The 27,541-nt window shown below is 37.8% G+C and overlaps 1 long non-coding RNA gene across 3 annotated transcripts in view; it reads right to left on the reverse strand.

Annotated features, from left to right (window-relative positions):
* Positions 1–25,299, reverse strand: part of LOC105479498 (uncharacterized) — a 143,677-nt gene extending 118,378 nt beyond the window's left edge. For all 3 annotated transcript variants that reach the window (XR_985938.2, XR_011623634.1, XR_985937.2), the window contains exons 1-2: positions 25,182–25,299; positions 8,423–8,549 (exon numbers count right to left, since the gene is read on the reverse strand). This is a non-coding gene — a long non-coding RNA (uncharacterized lncRNA). The remainder of the gene's footprint in view (positions 1–8,422; positions 8,550–25,181) is intronic.
* Positions 25,300–27,541: the final 2,242 nt, after the last annotated feature.

The raw sequence follows: 27,541 nt of genomic DNA on the forward strand, positions 1-27,541 counted from the left end.
TCCCAAACTCCAATCCCCACGACCAAACAGCAACTCCTCTCCTTCTTAGGCATTGTTGGATACTTCTGCCTTTGGATACCAGGTTTTGCCATCCTAACCAAACCACTCCATAAACTCACAAAAGGAAATTTAGCTGAACCCATAGATCCTAACTCCTTCCCTTGCCCCTCCTTTTACTCTCTAAAAAAGGCCCTAGATAGCCCCCACTCCGGCACTCCTCGACTCCTCTCAACCCTTTTTCCTTCACACAACAGAAACGCAGGGCTGCACTATAGGTATTCTTACTCAGGGACCAGGCCTGCAACCAGTAACCTGTTTATCCAAACAGCTTCATCTTATAGTCCTGGATTAGCCATCATGTCTGCACACCGCAGCGGCAGAAGCCCTTATACTCTTAGAGTCTCTCAAAATCACAGGCTATGCCTCACTCACCCTTTATAACTCTTACAATCTCCGAGACTTAGTTTCCTCTTCACACATAAAACACATACTCTCAGTCCCCTGCCTCCTCCAGCTCTCTTCACACTTTATCAAAAATCCCATGGTAACCATTGCATTTGGACTGGACTTCAACCCAGCCTCTCGCTTAATACCCACTACAAATCCCAATCCACACAACTCTATTTCCTTAATCCACATAGCCTCCTCTCCTTTTCCCCATATTTCCCTTTTCCCTATCCCTGACCCAGGCCACATTTGGTTTACTGACAGCAGTTCTTCAAAAACCAATTGATCATCACCAGGTAAAGCTGGCTATGCTGTTGTGTCTCACTCATCTATCATTGAAACTGCCACACTCTCCCCATCTGCAACTTCTCAACAAGCTAAATTAATAGCACTAGCTTGTGCCCTAACTCTTACCAAAGGACTGCATGTGAATATTGATTCCATATCCAAATACACCTTCCACGTTCTCCACCACCATGCTGTCATCTGGGCAGAAAGAGGTTTCCTCACTACACAAAGGTTCTCTATTATCAACGCCCCCTTAATAAAAGCCCTCCTTTAAGCTTCCCTCCTCCCAGCCAAAGCCGGAGTAATCCACTGCAAAGGATGCCAAAAACCTCTGACCCCATTGCCCCAGGAAATACCTATGTCGATAAAACAGCCAAAAAAGCAGCCAACTCCCCAGTATCTGCTCCCAGTGGCCAATATTTCTCCTTCTCATCTATCACTCCTACCTACTGCCCTTCCGAAACCTTAACCTACCTGTCACTTCCCACTCAAAGCAACTATTTTTTAGATCATGGAAAGCTCCTTCTCTCTGCCTCTCAAGCTTACTCTATTCTCTCGTCCTTTCATGACCACTTCCATGTAGAATATAAACCTTTATTCTGCCTTTTAGAATCTCTCATTTCTTTTCCAGCCTGGAAATCCATCCTTAAAACAATCACCTCTCAGTGTGCTATATGCCAGTCTACTACCCCCCAGGGCTTTCCCAAACCTCCTCCTTTCCCTACGTGTCAAGCACGAGGGTTCACCCCTGCACAAGATGGGCAAATTGACTTTACTCATATGCCCCATGTCCAGGAACTCAAATACCTCCTGGTTTGGGTCGACACCTTCACTGGATGGGTTCAGGCTTTTCCCACGAGGTCTAAAAAGTCCACTGCAGTTATTTTGTCTCTTTTAACCGACATAATCCCCTGGTTTGGTATCCCTATTTCCATATAGTCTGATAACAGGCTGGCCTTCATTCGCCAGCCCTTGGTATCCAATGGAATCTTCATGCCCCCTATCACCCTCAGTGCTCTGGAAAAGTAGAAAAAGCCAACGACCATTTAAAAGCACACCTCACTAAACTTACCCTCCAGCTTAAGAAAGACTGGACCACTCTTCCACCCCTTGCACTCCTCTGAATTTGAGCCACATCCCGGGAACCCACCTGGTACAGTCCATTTAAACTCTTATAGGGTTGCACCTTTCTTGTTGGGCCCAACCTTATTCCAAACACCAGCCCTCTTGGTGATTATCTTCCTGCCGTTCAACAGGTTAGACATAAAATCCACCAAGCTGCCAATTTCCTTTTACCTACTCCAGATACACAGCCATATGAAGACACCCTAGCTGGACTGTCAGTTCTCATAACCCCTCAAACTCTACAACCTCTGTGGACAGGACCCTACCTGGTCATCTATAGTACTCCAACTGTGGTCTGCCTACAGAATCCTCCCCACTGGATTCATCACTCCAGGATAAAACTGTGCCCATCCGATGACCAACCTAGCTCCCCTGCCTCCTCCTGGAAGTTGCTCCCCCACTTCCCTTAAACTTACCCGCATTCCTGTAAAAGAACAATAACCCTGTATACCTTTTATTTATAATAGGCCTTTACACAGTCACCCCACTATTTAAACTCTGTCTACTTATGCCCTTAATCACCATTCTAACCTACTTCTAAATGCCCTACTTTTGTCTATACTGCTCGTTCACACTTCTCCTGCAGACCGTTGTAGCTAATACCTTATGGTGTCACCCTCAAGCTGCCACCCTTAACTCTTAGAGTGGATAGATGACCTTCTGCAGCAAAGTACTCTCCAATTCTTCCATCCTGATGAAGTTCTTTTCTTTTCTTTAATACTTACTCTTTGTCTTACTCCCGTTCTCCTGCCACCCTTTACCCCTCCCTAATTATCTCCAGCATACCATCAACCTCACCCACTCCCTCCTCACCATCTCCAATCCTTCCTATGCATTTCCCTCTCTTCCTCCTACTACATAGCTGTCCCTGCCCTGCCAGCTGACTGGGCAACCTCCCCCTTCTCCCTACACCTCTGAACCTCTTTTAGTGACCCCCAACTTTACCCTCCCAAATAATTTCTTTACTTCCTAGAAAAATTCAGCAAAAACTCCCCTTATATCTCATACCAACAAGCTGCTGCTCGCCTCCATACCTAGCTACGAAATCTATCTCCCTATGTCAGTTCCACACCTCCTATTCTTGGACCCCTGACTACACAAGCAACTATTCCCATTGCTGCCCCCTTATGCATCTCCCCACAATTACCTATTGGAATTCCCTTGGGTTACCTCCCATCTTCCTTATGTTCCTTTACTCTTTACCTCCTAGTCCCTGCCACCCACATTAACCAAAATGTTGGAGCATTACAGCTTCGTATTACAGAAAAGCCCTCCCTCACCACTAACACTCTTAAAAACATCAGTAGCAACTTCTGCCTAGGAAGGCATTTTCCCTGCCTTTCGCTCCATCCTTGGCTACCCTTCCCCTGTTCAATGGATTCCCCTCCAAGGTCTTCTTCCTGCTTGCTTGTACATAGTCTTAAAATAACAGTGAATAGCTACTTACAGATACCAAATTCTTTCTTTTACATCATGAAAACAGAACCTCTCCCTCTACACATTTAGCCTACCAAACCCCACTACAACCTCTAACAGCCCCTGCCCTTGCTGGATCCCTAGGGCTCTGCGTGCAGGACTCTGCTTCCAGAACACACTCTCATCTTTTTACTCTCCACTTCAAGTTCTGCCTGCCTCAAGGACTCTTTTTTCTCTGTGGCTCTTCCACCTACATGTGCCTCCCTGTCAATTGGACAGGCACCTGCACTTTAATCTTCCTTACTCCCAAGATCCAGTTTGCCAATGGAAACAAACAACTCCCCATTCCCCTCATAACTCCAACATGACAATCAATCAATCAATCAATCAATCAATAAAAATAAAAATTAAAAAAAGTCATCCCTTTAATTCCTTTACTTGTAGGATTAGGATTTTGAACCGCTGCAATTGGAACAGGAGTAGCAGGCCTTACAACTTCCACCAACACATTTTGCAGTCTTTCCAGTGACTTCGATAGCCTTCCTGATATAACTCAAATGCTCTCTGTCCTCCAAGCCCAGGTCGATTCCTTAGATGCAGCTGTCCTGCAAAATCACCAAGGCTTCGATCTGGTTACTGCTGACAAAGGAGGGCTCTGCCTATTCTTAAATGAAGAGTGTTGCTTTTACTTAAATCAATCAGGCCTCATATATGACAACATTAAAAAACTTAAAGACAGAGCCCAAAAGCTCGCTAATCAGGCAAATAATTATACTGGCCCTACCTGGCCATCCTCTAGCTTAGCTTCATGGCTCCTTCCACTGACAGGCCCCTTTGCACTCATCCTTCTCCTCTTCTTATTTGGACATTGTCTTTTCAGACTCATCTCTCAGTTCATACAAAATCGCATCTAAGCTATTACCTATCAGTCAATACAACAAATGCTCCTTCTAGCAACCCCACATTATCCCCCTTACCCCAAGATCTTTCTTCTGTTTGATCTCTCCCACCTTAGATTCCCACGCCACCCCTAAGCCTGCTCGAAGAAGCCCTGAAAAAATATCATTCATCATCACTCTATACCACCCCCCGAATTTTCACCACCCTAACATTTCACTATTTTTTCTCATTTTGTTTTAATTGTTAACATAAAAAGACAGGAATGTAAGATCCTCTGAGCAGGCGGCGCCATGCTCAAGCCATTATGACCCCTGTGACCCACACGTACACATCCAGAAGGTCTCCTGGAGCCAGAAAGTCTGGGACCACAGGAAAACCACAAAAGAAGAAAAACTGCTAGTTCCTGTTGTAGCGGATTAGCCAACCTTGCAACATTCTATCATTGTAACAGGCTCTACCCTAACTGATCAATCAACCACGTGACACTGTGCTCTGTAACCTTGTGATAATGTACCTTATGACATTCTTTCCCTGCCAGCAATAAACAGCTCCTAACTGTAACTTTCCAGTGCTTACCCCTAACCTATAAAACTAGCTCCAACCCCATCACCCTCTGCTGACTTCCTTTTCAGACTCAGCCCACTCACACCCGGGTGAATAAACAGCCTTGTTGCTCACACTTAGCCTGTTTAGGTTGTCTCTTCAATTAGACACACACGTTAACAATAACAGATTAACAATAAAACACGTACAGATTAATTTAATATAAATTTTAAATGGCATGGGAGCTTTCAAAGACCCAAATAAACAAGGGAAAGTATGTATTTTTATTATTAGGTTTGATGAAGAGTGTGTATGTAGAAGTATGATTAGAAAAAACAGGTACAATCTAATGGTAATAAACTGGGGGGTGGCAGGGGAACATAGTAAGGCCTGTCTGTTCAGATTCTTCTCTGCCTTTGTGCCTTCCTGTCCTTTCCTCTAGGTATAGGGAGCATCACTCTGAAAGGATGGTCTTATGTCCTACTTTAGAGGAAAGGCAGATAATTATTTTATGGCCTGCTTTAGGGGAGGGAGAACAGTGGGAGAATGTCAGAGAGACCTTTCTGCTTTTGCTGTTTTTGCAAATGCCAAGGTGCTATATTTTCTGGTAGCATATCCTAAACCCCATCACAAACTCATTTTATGAGGCCAGCACTACCCTGATACCAAAATCATAAAAACACATACAAAGAGAGAACTATTATAGAGCCCAATATCTTTCATAAACATAAATTTTAAAAGTCTTTAAAAATATTAGCAAATTCAATTATTAATATGTAAAATAATGGTGAAACTGCCTTTGCAAAGTTATAAACGAGGAAATTATGACAGTGAAAGAAATCAGACCTAACCAACTCTATCTTGCTTCTAACCCTCAAGCTGTCGTTGTTCATTCCTAACAGTAGGCTGAACTATCGTTGGGAAGGAATTTAGTTCATGGTTTGACTCTGAAACAAAATTGATAATAGCCCTTTCCCTGAAAAGACCCCCTTCTTGCCTGGGGTCCAGTCTGCCTTTGCAGGACTAACAAATTAGCTACAAGATTGGAAATTACAATTTAGGGGAAATGCAGCCTCTGGTTCCAAGAGTCTGAACCTCCCCAAATTGCTCCTGGGGGATAACATCACTATTGTAAAACCTACAATCATTGCTTGAGATATTTTGCAGACCCTGCACTGGATGGATTGGCTGACACCAACCAGACCAGTAATCTAGCCCAACCAGTTCTGCCATCACACCCAGGAACAGAAGACATTAAGAAAACCTAACTTCAACCCACTATGATTCCATTTCCAACCTGAGTAATCAGCACTCAACACTTCCCAAGGCCCTACTCATCAAATTAGCTTTAAAAACTCTGATCCCTGAATGCTTGTGGAGACTGATTTGAGTAATAATAAAACTCTGGTCTACCACACAACTGGCTCTGTGTGAGTTACTCTTTCTCCATTGCAGTTCACCTGTCTTGATAAATCGGTTCTGTCTAGGCAGCAGGCAAGGTGAATCCATAGGGCGGTTACAATAGTATATTATAAATAAAGCAAGACTGGCTTAACCTTCAAAAATTAATCAATGCAAGTCATTGTACTAACAAAATAAAGCAAAATAACCATATAATTATTTTTTTAGCTACAAAATAATTATTGATAAAAATCCCACATCCAGCAATGATATGTACTCTTTCATTTGCAACCTGGAAGTATAAAGAGATGGCCTCAACCTGATAAAAGGGATCTACAAAAAAATCCTATGGCAATATTACATTTAGTATGAAAGACTAAACATTTTTTCTCTATAGTTGGTGAAAAGAGAAGGAATATTTATCCTCATCACTTCTATTCAACATTAGATTAGTGATTCTAAACAGTGAAATAAGTCAAGAAAAGTATATTTAAAGCGTTTTGTAATACATGAAGTTAAACTTACTACTCATAGACCACCTGGCAATTTTCATGGAAAGCCCTAAGAAACCTACAAAAATAATGACTGGAATTTATAAACAAAAATTAAAATTCTATGACCCTCAAACTTCTGAATGGACTTAGTCCTCAGCCAGGGGTCTTTTAAAATGGAATCTGCAAGACTTGTTCAGGCCATGACTTGGACATGCTTCATTTTACCTCTCTGGCATTAACATCAACACAGACTTTAATTCTGGTAAGAAACATTTTACAACCTATTCTCTCTAAAGCATGCTACCTGGAGTCTTCATCTGCATGATAAAACTGTGGTCTCCACAAAATCTTATCACAACCCAGAAATTCCTTTCTATTGATTTCATGTCTTTGGATAAACTCAACTAATTGTCAACCAGAAAATTTTAAAGTCTAAATAATAAGTTGTAAGCTCCAACCCCTTCAAGTTGTTCTGCGTTTCTGGGTCAAACCAATGTATTTCTTAAATTCATTTGATTGAAGTCTCATGACTCCCTAAAATGTACATAACCAAGTGGTATTCTGACCAGCATGAGCACATGTTCTCAGGACCTCCTAAGGGCTGTGTCATGGGCCACGGTCACTCGTATTTGGCTCAGAATAAATCTCTTCAAATATTTTACAGAGTTTGACTCTCTTCATCGACAAATTAATAAATTTAGACTCAGGATACAAAGTAGTGCTAAAACTCACTGCATGTTTATAAGCTATCAGCAAACTATTTGAAAATGAAAAATTAAAATAACATGGAAAATAGGATCCTAAGTTACATCACAGTTAGGAGTATATTCACCAAAACATATGCATAACCTGTACAATTTAAAAATCCACGCTATTGCTTAACTAAACTAAAAATCTATCATATAATTAAATCTCAGAACTCTGTCTTTTAGTTTACCCGAGTCCCTGGGCTATAACATTCATATGTGCCTTATCCAACTGCCCACGCAACACTACCACTTAGGTAAGACAGGAAAGATTCAAGATCTGCAGTTGGGTAATTACTGTTCTGCCTCTGTGAGGTAAACTTTGTTAAAGTCTCTTTCCCTGGGCAGTTGCCTTTTGTCAAAGAGAATAAACCCTCCATATTTTTATATGACTATTATTCCCTTTTCTCTTCCAGGCACATAGCAATGTTTATTGACTCCTGACTGTGAGAATGTGATAAGGTACCTGGAGGCAAAACTTGCAATAGAATATGGTCCCTGAAGTTATGCATTTCAAAAGATTTTCACTCTGAAAAGTAGTCTAAACCAAGCCACCAGCAGCCTATTTTATTGATTATCTTTTATTAAAATTAAAATTAATGTCCTGTGGAAAAAAATCTTATACTTTGAATTGAATAGTTATTTTACTTTGCAGTAGTCAATAATTAATGCATATATATACATATATATGTGTGTGTTTATACATTTGATAAATACTAAACATAAAAAGTAAAATTTTATGAAAATGTATGCATTTTTCTCTTAATTGCAGAGGTAGTTGCATGATTGAACACTTCTTATTTTTAGAATGAGACAGGAATTAGAATAAAATCTAGTCTGCAAGCACTGAGAGTCTGTAATGATGGTTAATTTTGTGTTAATGTTGCTGAGCCATGGTGCACAGATATGTGATCAAGCATTATTCTGGATATTTCCATGAGGGTGTGTTTGGATGGCATGGACATTTAAATTGATGGACCTTGAATAAAGCAGATTGCCCTCCATAATGTGGGTGGGCCTTATCTAATCAGTTGACAGACTGAATAGAGCAAAATGACTTACCTCCTCTGAGCAAGAAGAAGCCTGTCAACAGAGAGGCGTCAGACTTAAGCTGCAATACTGGTTGTTTCCTGAACCTCCAGCCTGATGACCTCTGAACTTGAACTACAGATTTTGGATTTGCCAGCTTCTGTAATCATGTGAGACATTTCCCTAAATCAATCTCTCTGTCTCTCTCTCTCATATATGTATGGAATTTGTATTATGTCATTATAGTATGTCACGACATATATACATCATATGTTGTTTCTTTTTAGCTAGAAACACTATTATGGAGTCCTTGTTCAAATTACTCAATCCTTCAAACTTTATTTATATTATAAACATAAGTCAGAAAAGTTGTCAATAAAATTATTTTTATGTTCTGTTAGATGACAGCTTTATAGCTCTTCTTTCAAATTTCTTGAAACCAAGAATTAGGTACAACTATAATTTTACAGGGATTTTTAACATTTTCATCACACTTATTCCCTTTCTACTATCTGAGAAAAATGCCAAAAATATATGTTGATCTTAGAAAATGACTAGTACATATAACTTATACACATTTACTTAAAAACATTTTAAACTTTTCTTTTAATTTAATTTAATTTTATTTTAAGTTCCAAGATACATGTGAGGGATGTGCATGTTTATTACATAGGTAAACATGTGCCATGGAGATTTGCTGCACTTATCAACCCATCACCTAGGTATTAAGGCTAGCATGCATTAGCTATTTATTCTGATGCTCTCCCTTCCCCGGCCCTCCTCTGACAGGCCCCAGTGTGTGCTATTCCCACCCTGTGTCCTTGTGTTCTCTTCGTTCAGTGCCCACTTTTAAGTGAGAGCATGTGGTGTTAGGTTTTCTGCTCCTGTGTTAGTTTCCTGAGGATAATGGTTTCCAGCTTCATCCATATCCCTGCAAAGGATATGATCTCATTCCTTTTTACAGTTACATATTATTCCAAGGTGTATGTGTACTCCATTTTATTTATCCCGCTTATCATTGATGGGCATTGTGAATAGTGCTGCCAGGAACATACACATGCATACATCTTTATAAAAGAATGATTTATATTCCGTTGGGTATATACACAGTAATGGGATTGCTGGGTCAAGTGGTATTTCTAGTTCTACGTCTTTGAGGAATCATCATGCTGTCTTCCACAATGATTGAACTAATTAACACTCCCGCCAATAGTGTAAAAGCACTCCTGTTTCTCCATAGTCTACCTGCATCTGTTGTTCCTTGATATTTTAGTAATCACCATTCCGACTGATGAGAGATGATATCTCACTGTGGTTTTGCTTTGCATTTCTCTGATGATCGGTGATATTGTGCTTTTTTTCATATTTGTTGGCCACATAAATGTCTTCTTTTAAGAAGTGCCTGTTTATGTTTTTTGCCCACTTTTTAATTTTTTTTTCTTGTAAATTTGTTTAAGTTTCTTGTAGTTTCTGGATATTAGACCTTTGTCTGATGGATAGGTTGCAAAAATTCTCTCCCATTTTGTTGGTTATCTCTTCACTCTGATGAAAGCTTCTTTTTGTCAGGCCTCTGAACCTAAGCTAAACCATCATATCCCCTGTGACCTGCACATATACATCCAGACGGCCTGAAGCAAGTGAAGAATCACAAAAGAAGTGAAAATTTCCAGTTTCTGCCTTAACTGATAACATTCCACCTTTGTGATTTGCTCCTGCCCCACCTTAACTGAGCTATTAACCTTGTGAAATTCCTTCTCCTGGCCCAGAACCTCCCCAACTAAGCTCCTTGTGACCCTTGCCCCTGCCCGCAAGAGAAAACCCCCTTTGAGTGTAATTTTCCACTACCCACCCAAATCCTATAAAATGGCCCCACATCTATCTCCCTTCACTGACTTTTTTTGGACTCAGCTCGCCTGCACCCAGGTGAAATAAACAGCTTTATTGCTCACACAAAGCCTGTTTGGTGGTCTCTTCACACGGACGTGTGTGATATTTGATGCCGTGACTTGGATCAGGGGACCTCCCTTGGGAGATCAATCCCCTGTCCTCCTGTTCTTTGCTCCCTGAGAAAGATCCACCTATGACCTCTAGTCCTAAGATCAACCAGCCCAAGGAACATCTCAACAATTTTAAATCAGGTAAGTGGCCTCTTTTTACTCTCTTATCCAAACTCTCTCGCTATCCCTCAACCTCTTCCTCCTTTCAATCTTGGTGCCATCCTTCAATCTCTCCCTTTTCTTAATTTCAATTGCTTTCTTTTTCTGGTAGAGACAGAGGAGACGCGTTTTATCCATGAACTCAAAACTCCAGTGCTGGTCACAGACTTGGGAAAACAGTCTTCCTTTGGTGTTTAATGACTGCGGGGATGCCTGCTTGATTATTCACCCACATTTCAGAGGTGTCTGACCACCACAGGGATGCCTGCCTTGATCCTTCACCCTTAGTGGCAAGCACCACTTTCCTGGGGGGCAAGCAGCCAACCCCACCCCTTCTCTCTGCATCTCTACCCTCTCTTTTCTCTGGGCTTGCCTCCTTCACTATGGACAATGTTCCACCCTCCATTCCTTCTTCTTCTCCTTTAGTCTATGTTCTCAAAAACTTAAAACCTCTTCAACTCACACCTGACCTAAAACCTAAATGCCTTATTTTTTTCTGCAATGCTGCTTGACCCCAATAAAAACTTGACAATCGTTCCAAATAGTCAGAAAAATGGCACTTTCAATTTTTCCATCCTACAAGATCCAGATGATTCTTGTCATAAAATGGACAAACATTCTGAGGTGCCTGACATCCAGGCATTCTTTTACACATTGGTCCCTCCCTAGTCTGTTCCCAATGCAACTCATCCCAAATCTTCCTTCTTTCTCTCCAACCTGTCCCCTCAGTCCCAAATCCAAACATCGTGCATCTTTTCAATCTTCCTTTTCTACTGACCCATCTGACTTCTCCTCTCCTCCCCAGACTGCTCCTCAGTTGCTCCCCTCCAGGCTGAATCAGGCTCCAAATCTTCCTCAGCCTCCTCAACCCCACCCTATAATCCTTCTATTACCTCCTCTCCCCACACCCTGTCCAACTTACAGTTTCATTCCAAGCTAGCCCTCCCCAATCTGCCCAATAATTTCCTCTTAAAGAGGTGGCTGGAGCTAAAGGCATAGTCAAGGTTAATGCTCCTTTTCTTTATCCAACCTCTCCCAAATCAGTTAGTGTTTAGGCTCTTTTTCATCAAATATAAAAACCCAGCCCAGTTCATGGCTTGTTTGACAGAAACCCTGAGACACTTTACAGCCCTAGACCCTGAAAGGTCAGAAGGCCATCTTATTCTCAATATGCATTTTATTACCCAATCTGCTCCTAACATTAAATAAATATCCAAAAATTTGATTCTGGCCCTCAACCCCCAAAACAGTACTTAATTAACCTGTAATAATAAAGAAGAGTTGCAATTACTTGCCTCTGCTGTGAGAGAAACCCCAGCCACATCTCCAGCACACAAGAACTTCAAAACGCCTAAGCCACAGAGGTGAGGAATTCCTTCAGGACCTTCTCCACCAGGATTTTGCTTCAAGTGCTGGAAATCTGGCCACTGGGGCCAAGGAATGCCTGCAGCCTAGGAATCCTCCTAAGCTGTGCCCCATCTGTGCAGGACCCCACTGGAAATTGGACTGTCCAACTGGCCCAGTGCTCTTACTGACTCCATCCCAGATCTTCTTGGCTTAGTGGCTGAAGACTGAATCTGCCCAATCACCTCCGTAGCCTCCTGGACCATCACAGACACTTCCAGTAACTCCTACAGTGGAGGGTAAGTCTGTCCCCTTCTATATCAATATGGAGGCTACCCACTCCACATTACCTTCTTTTCAAGGGCCTGTTTCCCTTGACTCCATAACTGTTGTGGGTATTGACAGCCAGGCTTCTAAACCTCTTAAAACTCCCCAACTCTGGTGCCAACGTTGACAATATTCTTTTATGCACTTGTTTTTAGTTATCCCCACCTTCCCAGTTCCCTTATTAGGCCAAGACATTTTAACTAAATTATCTGCTTCCCTGACTATTCCTAGGCTACAGTCACACCTCATTGCTCCCCTTTTCCCTAGTTCAAAGCCTCCTTCACATCCTCCCCTTGTATCTCCCTACCTTAATCCACAAGTATGGGACACCTCTACTCCCCCTTGATGACTAATCATGCACCCCTTATCATCCCATTAAAACCTAATCACCCTTACTCCACTCAATGCCAGTATCCCATCCCACAGCACACTTTAAAAGAATTAAAGCCTGTTATCACTCTCCTGTTACAGCATGGCCTTTTAAGGTCTATACACTCTCTACAATTCCCCATTTTACCTGTCCAAAAACTGGACAAGTCTTTCAAGTTAGTTCAGGATCTACGCCTTATCAACCAGATTGTTTTGCATATTCACCCCGTGGTGCCAAACCCATATACTCTCCTATCCTCAATACCTCCCTCCACACCCCCTCCATAACCCATTATTCTGTTCTGGATCTCAAACATGCTTTCTTTACTATTCCTTTGCATTTTTCATCCCAACCTCATTTTGCTTTCACTTGGACTGACCCTGACTCCCATCAGGCTCAGCAAATTACCTGGGCTGTACTGCCACAAGGCTTCACAGACAGCCCACATTACTTCAGTCAAGCCCAAATTTCTTCCTCACCCATTACCTATCTTGGCATAATTCTTCATAGAAACACACTTGCTCTCCCTACTAATTGTGTCTGGCTAATCTCCAAAACCCCAACCCCTTCTACAAAACAACAACTCCTTTCCTTCCTAGGCATGGTTAGATACTTCCGCCTTTGGATACCTAGTTTTACTGTCCTGACTAAAACATTTTATAAACCCACAAATGCAAACCTACCTAATCCCATAAATCCTAAATCCTTTCACCACTCCTTTCCATTCCTTAAAACTAGCCCTAGAAGTTGCTCCCACACTAACTCTCCCTAACTCATCCCAACACTTTTCATTACATACAGCCAAAGTACAGGGCTGTGCGGTCAGAATTCTAACACAAGAGCTGGGACTGTGCCCTGTAGCCTTTCTGTCCAAACAACTTGACCTTACTGTTTTAGTCTAGCCCTCGTGTCTGCATGTGACAGCTGCTGCTGCTCTAACACATTTAGAGGCCCTCAAAATCACAAACTATGCTCAACTCACTCTCTACAGTTCTCATAACTTCCAAAATCTATTTTCTCTCTAACATCGACACATATACTTTCTGCCCCCCTCCACTACCTCTCAGCAAGCCATACTTATTGCCTTAACTCAAGCCCTCACTCTTTAAAGGGACTACACATCAATATTTATACTGACTCTAAATATGTCTTCCATATCCTGCACCACCATGCTGTTATGTGGGCTGAAAAAGGTTTCCTCACTACATAATTGCCCTCCATCATTAATGCCTCTTTTCAAGGCTGCTTTACTTCCAATGGAAGCTGGAGTCATTCACTACAAGGACCATCAAAAGGCCTCAGATCCCATTGCTCAGGGTAACCCTGAGCTGGTAAGGTAGTTAAAAAAGCAACTAGGGTTCCAACTTCTGTCTCTCATGGCCAGTTTTTTTCCTCATTGGTCACTCCTACCTACTCCCCCACTGAAACTTCCACCTATCAATCTCTTCCCACACAAGGCAAATAGTTCTTGGACTAAGAAAATATCTCCTTCTAGCCTCGCAGGCCCATTCTATTCTATTGTCATTTCATAACCTCTTCCATGTAAGTTACAAGCTGCTAGCCCTCCTCTTAAAACCTCTCTTTTCCTCTCCGTCGTAAAAGTCTATCCTAAAAAAATCACTTCTCAGTGTTCCATCTGCTATTCTACTACTCAGGAATTTCTCAGGCTCCTCCCTTCCCTACTCATCAAGCTTGGAGATTTGTCCTTGCCCAAGACTGGTGAATTGACTTTACTCACATGCCCTGAGTCAGGAAAGTAAAACACCTCTTAGTCTGGGTAGACACTTTCACTGAATAGGTAGAGGCCTTTCCCACAGGATGTAAGAAGGCCACCACAGTTATTTCTTCCCTTCTGTCAGACATAATTCCTCAGTTTGGCCTTCCCATCTCCATACAGTCCAATAATGGACCGACCTTTACCAGTCAAATCACCCAAGCAGTTTCTCAGGCTCTCAGTATTCAGTGGAAACTTCATACCCTTTATTGTCCTCAGTTTTCAGGAAAGGTAGAATGGACTAATGGTCTTTTAAAGACACACCTCACCAAACTCAGCCTCCAACTTAAAAATGACTGGACAGTACGTTTACCTCTTGCCCTTCTCAGAATTAGAGCTTGTCCTCAGGATGCTACAGGGTACAGCCCATTTGAACTCCTGTATGGATGCTCCTTTTTATTAGGCCCCAGTCTCATTTCAGACACCAGCCCAACTTGGACTGCACCCCAAAATCTTGTCATCCCTACTATCTTCTGTCTAGTCATACTCCTATTCACCATTCTCAACTACTCGTAAATGTCCTACCCTTGTTTATACTGCCGGTTTACACTTTTCCTTCAAACCATCATAACTGACATCTCCTGGTTTTACCTCAAACTGACACCCTAAGTCTCTCTTAAAGTGTATAATCTTTGCTGACAGGATACACTCTAGTACTTTTACCCTGATGCAGTCCCATTCTTTACTTTTATACTCACTCTTGTTCTTGTTCCTGTTCTTATACCACCCTCTACCTCTCCCCAGCTATCTCCACCACACTATCAATCTCTCCCACTCTCTCCTTGCTGTTTCTAATCCTTCTTTAACAAACAATTGCTGACTTTGCATTTCTCTTTCCTCCAAAATTGCCAAGGCCTCTACTTACTGCTAAAAAAAAGAGGACTCTGCATATTTTTAAATAAAGAGTGTTGTTTTTACCTAAATCAATCTGACCTGGTGTATAACAGCATAAAAAAACTCAAAGCCTTAACTTACTCACTGCTAAAAAGAGGGGACTCTGTATATTTTTAAATGAAAAGTGTTTTCACCTAAATCTACCTGGCCTGGTATATGACAACATAAAAAAAACAAACAAACAAGCAAACAAACAAAAAAAAACTCAAGGATAGAGCCTAAAATCTTGCCAACCAAGCAAGTAATTATGCTGAACCCCCTTGGACACTCTCTAATTAGATGTCCTGGGTCCTCTCAATTCTTAGTCCTTTAATGCCTGTTTTTCTCCTTCTCTTATTCAGAACTTGTGTCTTCTGTTTAGTGTTACAATTCACACAAAACTGCATCCAGACCATCACCAATCATTCAATATGACAAATGCTCTGTCTAATAACTCCACAATATCACCTTTTACCACAAAATCTTCCTTCAGTTTAATCTCTCCTATTCTAGTTTCCCATGCTGCCCCTAATCCTGTTCAAAGCAGCCTTGAGAAATATTGCTCATTATCTCTCCATACCACCTCCACCAAAATTTTCACTGCCCCAACACTTCAACACTATTTTATGTTATTTTTCTTATTAATATAAGAGGACAGGAATGTCAGGCCTCTGAGCCCAAGCTAAGCCATCATATCCCCTGTGACATGCAGTATCCATCCAGATGTCCTGAAGCAAGTGAAGAATCACAAAAGTGAAAATGGCTCTTCACACAGATGTGCGTGATACTTTTGCTGTGCAGAACCTCTTTAGTTTTCCATATGTTCATCTTGCTTTTGTTGAAATTGCTTTTGACTTTTTTATTATTAAATATTTTCCTGTGCCTATATCTTGAATGGTATTGCCTAGATTTTCTTCTAGGGTTCTTATAGTTTTGCGTTTTACATTTCCATCTTTAATACATTCTAAGTTAATTTTTGTATAAGGTGTAAGGAAGGGGTCCAGTTTCAATTTTCTGCTTATGGTTAGCCAGTTTTCCCAGAACCATTTATTAAATAGGGAATCCTTTCCCTATTGCTTGTTTTTGTCAGGTTTGTCAAAGATCAGATGGTTGTAGATGTGTAGTCTTAATTTCTGAGATCTCTATTCTGTTCTATTGTTCTATGTGTCTGTTTTTGTACCAGTACCATGCAGTTTTGTTTACTATAGTCTTGCATTATAGTTTGAAGTTGACTAGCATAATGTCTCCAGCTTTGTTGTTTTTACTTAGGATTGTCTTGGCTATACATCTCTTTTTGTGTTCCATATGAATTTATTTATTTTTTTATTTCTATTGCTGTGAAGAATGTCAATGTTAGTTTAATGGGAATATCATTGAATCTGTAAATTACTTTGGGCAGTATGGCCATTTTCACAATATGATTTTTCCTATCTATGAGTGTGAAATGTTTTTCCATTTGTTTGTGTCCTCTCTGATTTCCTTGAGCAGTGGTTTGTAGTTGCCCTTGAAGAGGTCCGCACTTTCTTGTTAGCTGTAGTTCTAGGTATTTTATTCTCTTTGTAGCAATTGTGAATGAGAGTTAATTCATGATTTGGCTCTCTGCATGTCTATGCTGGTGCATAAGAATGCCTGTGATTTTTTGCATATTGCTTTTGTATCCTGAGACCTTGATGAATTTGTTTATCACCTTAAGGAGATTTGGGGCTGAGACAATGTGGCTTTCTAGATATAGGATCATCTCATCTGCAAAGAGAGACAGTTTTATTTCTTCTTTTCCTATTTGAATACCCTTTATTTCTTTCTCTTGCCTGATTGCCCTGGACAGAACTTCCAATACTATGTTGAATAAGAGTGGTGAGAGATGGCATCCTTGTCTTATGCTGGTTTTCAAGGGGAATGCCTCCAGCTTTTTCACATTCAGTGTAATTTTGGCTGTGGGTTTGTCATAAATGGCCCCTATTATTTTGAGGTAAAAACATTTTAAACTTGATATGCTTAAAATACAGTAACAAAATTTAATTGAAATATTGTAATTATACCCTTTCCCTTTTACAAATAAAATGTTTTTATAAAATATGTTTAATATATACCATGACTTAAATGTATTTCTGTTAATCATTGGAACTCTAGATTCAGCTTTTCAACAAAACATATTCACAGTATAGACTAATTGTTGAAGGCAGTACTCATTTTCAAACCAGTCAGTCAAATTAGAATTGTTTTTTTAATGAGGAGAAAGTCTGAACTTATTTTGTTGCCTATAACATGTTAATATAAGACTTCCTATGAAAAAAATTATCTGATCCCTAAATTATAAGAAAAATACATAAGTAAACATAATAAGGCATCATAGGAGTCTTGCCATGAATTTGCTATTTGAATGGAATGCACTCACTCTTAAATGCATCTTATTGACATTCTTTGCTTTCTTTTCATGAAATGTTGTCTAAAAAAAATTTGAATATAAGCCCTTGAATCAAATTTCTTATTATTTCTGCCAATCATACCTTATATTAAACCTAAATTTATAATTCAAAATATTTTCTCACACAAACTAGTTGTGATGCCAAACATTTCCCTGAGCAGGACCATGCATTGGACATGGAAGAACATAGTGTCTTACTGCATGTATCTGAAACCTTGACTAAAGGTGGTCTAACACCTACATATGTTTTAGTTTTTAGATTTTGAAATTCTTTTAATCTGTCCACTTGAAATTTTTCTTTTTACATCTGGGCAATCTATCATAATAAGACTCAAGATAAATTAGAGATATGCTTATCTTTGTTTAAGTAGAAGAATGGTAATCATGAAAATTGTGGTGGAAAATAAAAATCTGCGGGATTTCTGGAACAAAACAAATTTTGTCATAAAAATATTTAGGTCTTTATTTTATTTTTATATCAAATTATAGATATATGATTATATACTTATTTATATAAAATTTAACCTTCCTGGCAACCCCATTGTATATTTTAACTAATATACGTGTGTGTGTGTGTATGTGTGTATACATATATATGTATATATTTTTTTCTTTTTTTTCTCCTGAGACGGAATCTTGCTCTGTCTACCAAACTGGAATGCAATGACACAATCTTGACTAACTGCAACCTCTGCCTTCTGGGTTCAAGCAATTCTTCTGCCTCAGCCTTCTGAGCAGCTGATTAATAGGAGAAAAGGCATACAAATTTATTTAAAATGTATACACAGGAGTGTTCAGAATTAAGACTCAATTTCTCAGTAACTTACAGAAACTTATGTCATCCTGAGGCCAATAAAGTATGCAGGCTCAGAACATGGCCAGAAACAGGTAAATCAAGTTTAGTGGCAAGAAAATTTAGGAGAGAGAAAGGAAGAAGCTGGGCAAGTCAGGTGGCCTTGTTACGTAGATGAAGCCTCCCTCAGAAAGAATAGATGATAAAGTTTCTTTTCAGACTTTAAAAGGTATCAGACACTCAATCTCTCCTGGATTTGGGGAAAGGAATAGAAAGGGGAAGAGGGCATTTCTGCATTAATGGACATTCTCTACAGATGCAATTTTTTTCTACTTAAGACAGCTTTGCAAGGCTACTTTTGTCAGAATGGCCAAGTGTCAGCCATTTCAAAATACGTCAGAGAAATATATTTGGGTAAAATATTTTAATTTCCTTCAATCCCACTCTGAAACTTAAAGCAAGTTTCACATATTAAAACCCAAGCTGTTAGCTTTAGAGAAATTTGGGTTAGTGGTTGTTAGTGATAAAGAGTTAGAAAGACAAATTAAGATAGAAAAAGAGCAAATTTAAACATATTGTCCCGTATCTTCTTTAGTCAGTCTCTTAGAATTGAGAATAAATTATTTCATTTAAACAACTACAACCCATTCCAGAATGTGGCATTGCAGATGGGCTAAGCCTCTATATATGATGTAAGAAATCAGATCTCTAATAAAGAGGCATTTCTATAGAAACAGAAAAAAAAAAAAAAACACAAAGGTTAACATCTGGAGTAGTTAGTATATAGACTAGCTTTTCTAGAATCTCTGAGTCATCCTCAGATTGCAGTGGCAATTTGACAGATTCTTCTGGATTGATGTTCAACTCAGGTGTTCAGGTGAACTTTCTGAGAACTTCATACCTTAGCAGGCAGGCACAAAGATCGTTTTGATACATAAACTGCTAGGTTTTCTCCCCAGATTTAAATTGCCTAGCATGGCTTTAAGAATACCACAGTTTTATTTCCACTGATGTCAAATAAGAAAAATTGAAATGTTAGTTTGGGACTTATAGCCGGAAAAATATTCAGGATACAGTTCAAATTCAGCATTCAGTCCAAGAAAACAATGAAAAAACAGAAAACAATGGACAAGGTTAGAGTCTAACAATAGGTATATTATAATATCTTTTGAAACATAATCTTTCTGTCTCCAATACTTCAATTATACTAAAGATAAAATCATACTAAGACCAATTTATTTGCCAAATAAAGTCTAGTCTTTTATACGTGGACTGATTATTTGCATAAAGTGCAACAAAAACAATTATTTGCCATATCCTTTAAAAAATTGATGTGGCTGGAACATGTATTTTCATAAGGAATCTCAAAATATATCTTTTAAAAGAGTTAAGCCTAAACAAAGATTTATTTGTGATGGCAGTTAATGGTATGAATTAGGTGAATTCCTTTCGTCTTGACATCACAAGGCAATTTGTGGTTCCTAGGCTTGTCAGAAAGTGCCATTCTTTACTTACCACTGATCAAAAACCCCATAAAAAGCAAGATATAAGTTCAGTTTTACCAGGGAGCTTTTACTGGCTCTATATGTCAACCTCAATTCTTCATGTATTTGGATTTATCTGAAGTACGTCATTCTAGTCAGAGCCTTGGTAAAATAACCAGTATCTCTTTTTTTTTTTTTTTTTTTTTTTACATTACAATATAAGAAAGATTCTTATTGAACTTACGCAAATAACTATATTGCTATGAGTCAAGAATACTTACAAATAGTTTCCAAATTTTGGAGAAATCAGAAAGAAAGAAATATGCTTGAAAATTGCTCGCAAGAGTATACTTTACTCAATTGTTAACAGTTATAAATAGCTTAAAAGAAAAAGATAGTTTTCTTGATTCTAAAAAACAAAGCAAAAAGAATAGCAATGTTTTAAACAAAAGTCATAATAAGATTATTGTATTTGTAAAAAGAAAATAAAATTTGAGACACCAATTCATTAAGCCAAAAGGAAAAAATTAAGCTGAAAACAGTCATGGAAGCAACTGCCTTTCATTCCGTTCCTAAGCAGATAGCTACAGAAAAAAGAATAAATATCTCCACACATAGCTACTCCATGTTCACCTCATCTTGTGAGAAGTGCTGATGTACTGAGTGTGAGACAATACAAAATTGACCATTCCCCTCCCTGCTCCCTTTCCCTTGCAACATGTGGATTTAGTAATGTAACCATAACCTCCCTCAGTCCCCTCCAACCTACTTTTCCCATTTAAATACTGAAGCCCTCAAAATCATCTTTGGAGAAAGGCACAGATCTCTCTCTTGGGTGTCTGTTTAACCTTGGCAAAATCAACTTCTAAATTGACTGAGACCTGTCTCAGATACTTTTTGGTTTACAAATTGGCAATGAACAGAAGAGACCCTGGGCGAGGTGATACTGACCTTTGACAGATCTTCTATTGGTTCTTGGTATCATCCTAGGCTATTTTTATTGATCAAACCAATTGGAAAATTTGCTGAGGTCTGGGAGCTCTCCTGTCTAGAGAATCCTGTGTCCCTCAGGTTTCTTTGAGATCTATGATTTATTTTGCTATACAACTCCTTTTCTAAAGTTTTACTTGATTCCATCAAGAAAGGAAAGTTTTCCTGCTTCCATGATGATGGAGAACAGGCAACCTCATTTTGGAGTTTCAGCTAACTTCCAACATGGAAGATGAGTTTGAGTTTTTTCCTGTTTCTAAGATGGTAGAGTGCTGTCTACAGCCTGGGCCCATTCCTAGGTAAGTAGCTGAATTAAGGATTGTTCTGGAAATTATCTTTAATGACTAAACTTAAAGATTAAAAACCAACTGGTCTTAATTTCCCCTTATAATTAGAGCTGTCAGTAATGGTATAAATTGTAAGTTTTTTTTTTCTTAATTGTATTTTCTTTGTTTGTTTTTGTTGTTGTTTCAGTCTTTTTTCAAATTGGGTTTGAACAACTCTAGCTGACTTGATTAAATCTGAAAAAAGGTCCAAATAATGAGGAACAAGTCCTCTGAATTGACTAGATTCTCCCAGCTGAAAGAAAGGAAAAAAAAAAAAAAAAAAAAAAAAAAGGAAAGTAAATGGCAAAATAGGAAACAATGTCCAGCAAAAAGGGAAAAATGGAGAGAAAAGGATTTTGACAACCAGAGGGGCTTTATTTACTCAACACCACCACTTTTTCCTAGTGAAGCCAAACTGAAAGAGCAATAGAGTTTACCCTATGCTGTATTTTAGTAGCTAAGATTCTGCCCCTTTTTTTAAACCAAGACAGCCTGGGTTTGGTTCCTAAATTGAGTTATTTCTGGTTTGATATTTGTGTTACTTTTGAAATATCAACGGTTTGTCACTGCTAAAATATAATAACAGATTTAAAAGGATATTTTTTAAGAGGTATATGGTAAAAGTCAGCTTAAGTAAAAGCTTATATTCTAGGGGTGTGTGTGTGTGTGTGTGTGTGTGTGTGTGTGTGTGTGTGTTTAAAAAGGTCTTTATCTTTTTTTTTTTTTTCAAGATGGAGTTTCGCTCTTGTTGCTCAGGCTGGAGTTCAATGGAACAATCTTGGCTCACTGCAAACTCAACTCCCCGAATTCAAGTGATTCTCCCACCTCAGCCTCCTGAGTAGCTGGGATTAGAGGCATGTACCACCATACTTGGCTAATTTTGCATTTTTAGTAGAGATGGGGTTTCTCTCTGTTGGTCAGGCTGATTTTAAACTCTTGACTTAAGGTGATCCACGACCTCCCCAAATGCTGGAATTAAAGGTGTGAATTACCACACCAAGCCACTTTTTTTCTTTTTTAGGATCTTGTTTTTTAATTATTATTATTTTTCCTGTTGACTGAATGAATTCTCTTCTCTCCATTTACTTTGTCTGTCTCTCCTTCCTCTTGCCATTCTCTGCTGCATAAGTGGTCTAAAATAATTTATATTAGCCTGGGATTCCTTAAAGAAAACAGAGAAGACAATGGACTCCTTTTTGGAGAGAAGTCTACTTTCCATTCTGGAACCCCAAAAGTATAAATGGACAAGTTTCTCTCAGATTTAAACTTCTTATTTTTGTACTATAATGCCTGATTGTTTGACTGAAATAGTTATTACAACAGTGGCTGCTCTTGGGTGTTCAATATAATAAAGGTCATGAAATAGATACTTAGATAACTATTTCTATAACAAAGTGCACTATGTGGCCTAGGTTCTATGGTATCTCTTTTTGGAGATCTAGGAATCGGTGTGGGCTTTTCCCACAGCTTAGAGGTCCAATTAAAAATAGAAACTAAATTAAAGCCTACCATTATGAATGAAATTGGTCTTTACATAAAATCCTGTGGTAGATTTGTCTAATTTTATGTTTGACGTGGCATCCATTTTTAATCTCCCTCCAACGTACCATAATTTCTCTTCATACTTTGAGATGTATATTTAGCTATCTGAATTTCACATAACAGTTGTTCCATTAGTGTGCAAATTTGGGGGCTATCTAGCTGACAATTTCCCAGAATAATGAAACAGGTTATCAAGAAATTGAGTCTAAAATAGGAGAAAAAATGGGAGGACTTATGAATGTGTGAGATTTACTTTTACCTTCTGTCTAAAATATCTACATGTTTATGTGTTTTATGTATGTCTTACTGCCAAAAATACATTGAAAAGCTGTAATTATTTGGCTTAAAGAAAAAGCACTTAAATATTTTTTCAGAAAATATAGAGACTTTAGGGCATGATGCTTTTTCAAATTCACATGACTTAAGTAAATCTTTAATAAACAAGTTGGTTTTATAATTTTTGGATAAATAAAATTAGAAATGTCTTCAGAATTGCTACATACATTATTTTTAGATATATTGGTCAAGTAGTTGTATATTTATCTCTGCTAAATATTATAAAGTGTCAAAATTTGGCATGGGGATTATAAATCTATAATTGCAGCCCAAAAGATAATTATCCTTGTTTATTTATTTTTTTATAAATAAGGCATCCAATATTGTTGATTTAATGAAAACAGCTAAATTCTGAGTTACTGGCAAAAAATAAAACACCTGACATTCACAGGCTATAAAAGTGGATAAGAGGCAAGCAAATTTAAGTAATTACTATCATAGTTTTCATAGGTGCTCTAGATAAGCTATTAAAAAAATCAGGCAAATGCAATGAAATAAGTTCTGAATAAACATACAATTTAGAATCTAAAGAGATATTAAATAATAGGTACTTATTAAATATCTAAGTAATTTCCAATTTTTTAACAATTTATATAAAAAAATATTTTTTAAAAAATTGTGTTCTTATTTAAAGAAAAAATGGCCAGGTATGGTGGCTCATGCCTGTAATCCCAGCACTTTGGGAGGCTGAGGCGGGCAAATCACCTGAGCTCAGGATATTGAGACCAGCCGGGTCAACATGGTGAAAACCCATCTCTACTAAAAAATAGAAAAGTTAGTTGGTCATAGTTGCTTACACCTGTAGTCCCAGCTACGAGAGAGGCTGAGGCAGGAGTATCCCTCAAACTTGGGAGGCAGAGGTTGCAGAGAGCCGAGATGGTGTCACTGTACTCCAGCCTGGGTGACTGGGTAATACTCTGTCTCAATTTAAAAAAAAAAAAAAAAAAAGAAAAGAAAAAAAAGTTTATCTTACTTGAAGGTCCTTTGAAGGTCATTTATAGAACAGTATAAATGGAACCAGTAAATAAGAGAGATGTAAAAAAAAAAGTCGGAAATATAATGAAGTATTTGGGGGTAAGAATTTTTAAAAGAAAAATAATTTCATATAAGGAAGAATCTTGCATGGCAAATTTTGTTCTAAAATAAAATTACTAATTATTTAGAAAACAGGGGGATTCACGATAAAATTGGCAATTCAAGCATGTTTTGAAAGATTTATGTTGTAATGAGGTTTGTAAGTAGAGGATTCATGGGGGAAAAAGACTATGTAATCTAGTTGGCTATAATGTAAGAAAATTATTTATAATAGTTTAGAGATTGGGCTTTGACATTAAAATTACACCAATACACTAATGAATTGGTAAGGACAATAAAATTTTCTTAAGATATTGATTTACCTTTAATAAGTGTAAAAGAGATTCTTATTTTTTTAATCCAAAAGTTCAACTTTTTATTGCATCTCATTGTTTTCAGCTTTCTCTCCCTTTTGAGATGTCCCGAGATAATAGTTCTCTTTCAAATTTTTGGTCAGTTCCTATATATTTTTTTTCTCAGCTTCTAACTGTTGTTGTGGCCTCATACTGAAAATGTTTTATCCTAAAGGTCTAAAGGAAATGTTTTCTTCTTATATAAAATTCTGTGATCATGAATTTAGTTCATTCTATAAAACTGAAAACTTTTACTTGTAATCTAGGACACAATCTTTCTATACCTAACTAATACAAGTAACATTTTCATTAGCTTTCATCTGCAGGTTATCTAAATTGATTGCCAATAGAGAAAAGCAATTACACTGCAGGATTTTTTTTTTTTGACTTTTGATAACTGGTCTAACAAACAGATTTTATGTTTTATCAAAATAATTTCTATGCCATTGTTAATAAGTTTTTGTTTACTTAGGAAAACTAAGATAAAAATTTTTCTAAAATTAATGTTATTACATCCACGTAACTTTCTTGTACCTGTGCTGACTAGTTACAGGACTTTGACTCCTGGGTCTAAAAAGGACAAGTCCTACTAAATCTTAAGCACTGACTGTATTTAAAGACTCACCTCTATATCCAGGAGAAGATGACAATCAAAATAAACTGTACTCATGAGACAGGAGGCCAGAAATTAAAAATATTCAACTCCTCTAGGGACAGGGACAATTGCAGAAGAGGTGGGTATGTGAGATTTTAAGGGCTGATCTTGAGAGATAAAATTAGGTCAGAGTTTCTCCATAAATTAAACATTAACATCAAAGGCACACTGATGCAAGACGAGCATCTGGGTCCCTGTGTCAAATTGACAAGATTTTCTTGGAGCATTAACCCACTTGTTAATAAATAATTATAAAAGGTCATAAAAAGGTTTACATAACTTAAAATTTAACAGATTGTTTATAAGGTTTGGGAGACAGATTTAATTGTTCTTGTGCTGTGTTTATTAGGGCTTATATTTTAGGAAATTAAGACTCCTATCAAAGAATAAAGGTTTTTGCCTTTTTTTGAAATCTATGTGTTGTCACTTTGGCTAAATGAATGACTTTTTTTTTCTTTCTTTTTTTTTTTTTTTTTTTTTACAATAACCTGTGATCCTATTTTGTAGTGTCAAGTGTTTTAAACTTTTTATATTTGACAGCATTTCCCAAATCAAGTTGTAAATTCAGTTATTTTGACCTCATTAGTTTTTTAATATATATTAGGTTCCCTGAAGTCCAAAAGAGACATATTGAGCCTATTTCATATTATAAAATCATACAGGAATATGATTTTGTCAAATATAAAATGTTGCTTAATTTCTTCAGATTATATTCTGTAAATATGCCATTAGTATGTGTTCCAAAGTTGCATGAGATTTCTGATTCTGATGTCTTAGTATATGTTATCAGTAGTAATCATAATTAGTATGTAATATTGTATGTTACGAAAGTAACCAAAGCAATGGTGTCATTAACCATGACTGTTTCTAGACTGTTGTCATCCACAATTTTTGTGTTACTTTTATCCTTTCATTGGGTAGTTTATAATCAGCTATAGAACTCTAAGGAGCATCTGCAATGTGGCCATACTCTCCTTCTTTCCTCTCCAGCCTACTTTCCCCTTTAAATATTGAAGCCCTCAAAATCATCTTTGAAGAGAATCACAGACCTCTCTCCTGGACATGTCTTTAACCTTGGCAAAATCAACTTCTAAACTGATGGAGACGTGTCTCAGCTACTTTTGGCTTACATAGTGTTCTATTAGTTCAGTCCATGTAATTAACTCCTGTTTTGCTTCAAATCTTTCATTAGTCCACAATCCTCATAAACACATCAGCTGTCCATGACAGTCCTGGATGTTTTTATCTCGATTTTAATGATATAATCTTTAGTGTTATCAGAAACCTTCATTTAAGATCATCTGTTCAAGCCATACAACTGACTATAAACCATCTTTTATTTTTACATTTTAATTTTATTTATTTATTTATTTATTTTTATGGGTGCATAGTAGATATATGTATATTTGTGTGCTACATGAGATGTTTTGATAGAAACATGCAATGTGAAATAAGCACCTCATGGAGAATGAACTATCACCTCAAACATTTCTTTTTTTAGTTAAAAGCAATCCAATTACACTCTTTAAGTTATTTTACAACATACAATTATTATTGACTGTAGTCATTTTATTTTGCTTTCAAATAGTAGGTCTTATTCATTGTTTCTAACTATTTTTGTACTTATTAATCATCCTTAGCTTCCCCCGCCATTCTCCCACTACACTCTAAGCCACTAGTAACCATCTTTCTACTTTCTATGCCAATGAGTTCAATTGTTTTGATTTTTAGATCCCACAAACAAGTGAGAACATGCCATGTTTGTCTTTCTGTGCCTGGTTTATTTTACTTAACATAATGATCTTCTCTTTATCCATTTTGTCAAAAATGACTGGATCTCATTATTTTTTATAGCTGAATAGTACTCCACTGAGTATATGTATTGCATTTTTTTATTCATTCATCTGTTGATGGATATCTAGATGGCTTCTGAACCTAAGCTATGGGGAATAGTGCTGCAACAAACATAGGAGTGTAGATATCTCTTTGATATCATAATTTCCTTTGTTATAGCTATAATCCCAACAGTGGGATTGCAGTATCTTATAGTCGCTCAATTTTTAGTTTTTAGAGAAGGTTCCAAACTGTCCTTCATCATGGTTGTACTTGTTTACATTTTCAACAACAGTATATGAGGATTTCCTTTTCTCCACATCTTCACCAGCATTTGTTATTGACTGTCCTTTGGATATAAACCATTTTAACTGGGGTGACATGATATCTCATTATAGTTTTGATTGGATTTATTTGCTGATCTGTGATGTTGAACACCTTTTCATGTGCTTATTTGCCATTTGTATGTCTTCTGAGAAATTTCTATTCATATTGTT

This window comes from Macaca nemestrina, chromosome 5, assembly GCF_043159975.1.
Source record: "Macaca nemestrina isolate mMacNem1 chromosome 5, mMacNem.hap1, whole genome shotgun sequence".
Classification (NCBI taxonomy): Eukaryota; Metazoa; Chordata; class Mammalia; order Primates; family Cercopithecidae; genus Macaca; species Macaca nemestrina.